This window comes from Gossypium arboreum, chromosome 1, assembly GCF_025698485.1.
Source record: "Gossypium arboreum isolate Shixiya-1 chromosome 1, ASM2569848v2, whole genome shotgun sequence".
In the NCBI taxonomy this organism is placed as follows: domain Eukaryota; kingdom Viridiplantae; phylum Streptophyta; class Magnoliopsida; order Malvales; family Malvaceae; genus Gossypium; species Gossypium arboreum.
Genome location: NC_069070.1, coordinates 10,418,953 through 10,423,289, shown reverse-complemented (window position 1 = coordinate 10,423,289; position 4,337 = coordinate 10,418,953).

Genomic DNA, 4,337 nt, shown 5'->3' with positions numbered 1-4,337 from the left:
CAGTCAAAATGTAATTCAATAATAAACCATACCCAAAACACATCCAACAACCATACTTAATTCACTTGAGTCGAATTATAACAACCACAAATGCATGTCATACCAATTAACAATCTTACCAAGATGAGCAAATTATAAACCATACTTATCATTACTTCATACCAAATCATATATCTAAGTAAAATGATTTTTTTCAAAATCATCATGATGAAACTATTATTTATGCGAATTTTAAACTAAAATGTACCTTAATAATTTCAACAAGCTGGTCTACTCTTAGAAATTGTAAATTGGATGATAAGTCAATTCCAGCAATTTAAATTACACCTGCAAACAATGAACAACCATGAAATTAAAAAATTAAATAACATACAATATCGTTCTTTATTCGTGACAGATTATAGGAAATGATTTGTTTAAAGTTCTGAAAGAAAATTGCGAGAAAAATTTCAATTCATTTATATCCGAGAAAATTACACTAATTCCTGGAGATATATCTCATGAAGATTTGGGCATTAAAGATTGTAATTTAGTACAAGAGACGCTGAATGAAGTTGATGTTGTGGTTAACCTTGCTGCAGCAACCAACTTCGACGAAAGGTAATATATATATATATATATATATATATATATATATTTATTGTCTTTCAGTAAATCAAATGATAGTTAATGTCTGTCACTCTAACTATGCCTTTGAATGTATGTTGTCGATATTAAATATTAGAAAATTATTTTTTAATTATAATGTAAATTATATTTGATGTTTTTATTCTTATTTTTCATGTAGATATGATGTGGCACTTGGTTTCAATATATTTGGAGCTAAATTTGTTGCAAATTTCGCTAAGAAATGTGTGAAATTAAAAGTTTTGGATCATATATCCACAAGTTGGCGAAAAACAATGGTTCTTTTTGGTAAAAGTGTATAATAGTCCCTATATTAGACATTAATTTTAAGGAAAAAATTATTGAACAAAAATTGAATGACTTGAGATTGCTAGGTGCTTCATACAAGGTTATTTAGCAAAAATTAAAAGGTTGCAAATTGAGCAAAAATTCACTTTGCTAATGGAATACATGGCAGATTTCAATGGAGAGACATCAAATAAAGATTTAGCAAATTAAATATACATACCTCTTACAAATTGTAAATTGGATGGTAGAGTCAATTCCAGCAAATTAAATTACACCTGCAGACAATGAACATCCATGAAATTAAAAAATAATCTGAGGATAAACAAGAATAGTAATTTGAGTTTTTACATTTAAAAAATGAACAGTAATAAACTTGAAATTTTATAGACTAAAATGGAAATTCAAATTATATGTATTTGCTTAATATGGTAACTTATATACATATATTCACAAGCAGTTGGAAGAAAAACTAGGAGAAAATAGGGATGGGTTCCTTACTTTATACTTCAAATTGCATTTTGATCCTTTTATTGAAGAAAAAAATTTTAATTCACTTAATTTTAGCGAAAGACTTATTTGATCTAATATATAGGGATCGGTTTGTTAATTTGTTTCCAAAATGTAATCCTAGATATAATATAGGGACTGCTGGTAATTTAACCTTTTTTCAATACAATTACATGATTTTGAACCAATAAAATGTAATTCAAAATGTAATTGTTTTTAAACCAAGAACAATCTAATTAACTGCTATAATGAAATCGATTTCTGGTTGGATTACATGATTTTGATTTTTTTTAAGACAACACATGGTTTTGATGCTTACATCTAGCAGGCTAGTATCAAATTACCAAGAAAATGAATACTCCCTAGTCCCTAGACTAGTCCTTGAAACATATGCAAATGAAATTACACTAAGGTAACTGACATAATTAGTGTGTGATGATTTTAGGATTTGATAACCCTCCCAACAGTTATGATTTTAGGATTTGATAACCCTTTCTAAGGTGGAAAAAAGTAAGAAAAAAAGAACAGAAAATATTAGACAACAAGAAACATACAAATTCAGTGACAAGAACATCTGTTGTGTACTCCCCGATAACATCACCCTGATAACCATCTTTCCAAAGCTCCATATTTTCCTGAAAAAACGTATGTTAAAATTATAATCAGATGCATGCATAAACTATCATGAGCAATTATCAATTATTCACTTTAAAAGGGTAATAAACAAAGCATTCCATATAAAGAATTTGTGGAGATGAAAAAAAATAATACGAGGAATAATAAATGAAAATGATTATAGCCCAAGTCAACGAATAGAAAATGACAAACTAGTAAACAGAATTTGGTTTGGTCAAGCTACTTTTAAAAACAAAATGGAATCAAACTATAGAGATGAAATGCAACAGCCAACAAAGATTACATTTTCTCAACTAACATATTAAGTAGTTCGATTCAGCCAATTTAAGAATTCTAAACAGGTGACACGATATGGATGTCTACTTCAAACCATATTCAAATATTATTGGAAAAACAAATTTTCTGCTTGCTCGATTGTTATTTTCAAAATAAATCAGCAACAACAGCAAAGCAAGAGATAAGGCAAGGCAAATCAAGCAGTCAAAGCCCAAAAGTGAAATTTCTCATGAAAGCTGCTAGAATACCAAGTTTAATCAACAAGCGTAATTAACACAACTTCAGCTCTCATGTCATTTATCCTGCATATAATTTAAATACATGTCAACACTCATAATAAACAATGTGGCATCAATGAAATGATTAAAACATGAATTAGTAATATATTAAATATATATAAACAATGTGGCACCAATGGGCAAACAGTAACTGTTGTATATGAACAACATGAACACAATACCTATAGAATAGGACTCGAAATCCAGCTACAGCGGTGTTGAGAAAAGGCAGATGCAGACGCAGAGTGAGTTAGGTAAAATGAGAGAAGAAATTGGGTAAATGGGGGAATGAGATCGAGTTTAGGTTGGGGAACACGAAGACCAGTTAGGGCTCAAAATCAAAAATTTTGATTTGGGGTTATGGGATAAATATTGATAGCTGAGCAAATCAAAAGGACTTCGGGGAAAACGATTTCTGTATATCTTTTTGGGGGAAATTATAGGGGATTTCTGAAACTAGGGTTAGGGAGTAATGGGAAATTTTAGGGATTTCTGAAACAGATGAAGAAGGAAGTAATCGGGGTAAACTGAATTGGGGAAAGTAAAGGGCAAATGGGGTTAAAAAAAACGACAACATTTTCAATCTGGTGAAAAACATTTGTGGCGTTTTTTAAAAGCGCCACTATTAGAAAGGCTATAAAATGACACAGTTTCTGCACTCTATTAATAGATTTTTGTGGCATTTCTAGCGAAAACGCCGGCATTTCACATCTTTGTGGCGTTTATAAAAGCGCCACTAATAAAAGGCTATAAAACGTTGACGTTTTGAAATCTCTTTACATGTTTTGTGGCGTTTTTCCAAGAAACGCCACTAATAACTTGGTAACAAACGACGCCGTTTTTCATTATACAAATGGATGTTTGTGGCATTTTTTAACAAAAACGCCGGTAAGTGACATCTTTTGCGGCGTTTATATAAGCGCCACTAATAAGAAGGATGCAAACGAAGTCGTTTTACATTCTCTTAATAGATGTTTTGTGGCGTTTTTAGAAGCGCCACTAATAACGAAGCTTCAAAACGACATAGTTTAAAGTATCAATACATGTTTGCGCGTTTTGTTCTAAAACGCCACTAAGTATGCAATATAAATCTTTTTTTTTTCTCTTTTATTATTATTATTATTATTATTATTATTATTATTATTATTATTATTTACTATTTAATACATGGTTAAATTTTAATTTGGTCTCTCTAATATATTTAAATTTCAGATTTATTTGCATATACTTTAATTTTTAATATCATTTAGTCTATATATTTTTATAATATTATTAACTTTTTATTAAAACATTACATGATAATATAAAATTTGACAATTTAGAGAATAGAGATTGAAATGTGGTTTCCCATTTTTTATATGTTTGTGTCGTTCTTTCACATTAATATATATATCAATGTATATCCAATGAAATTTATTCTTACAGTGTTTAGGATTTAGTATTTAAGTAGTATTTAAGGGTTTAGTACAGTCTATAGTTTAAGGTTTTATGGTACTTTTGGATTTAGGGTTATGGTTTAAGATTTAGGGTTTATAGTTTTAAGACATTTTATAATTTAAGGTCTAGTGATTTAAGTTAATTTACATTTTTATGATTTAGGAATCTATATTTAAGGGTTTAAGGGTTTAGTACTATTTATAGTTTTGGGTTTTATGTTTTAGGATCCAAGGTTTAATATTTAGGGTTTAAGGTTTATAGTATATGATTTACGACCATATATTTAAT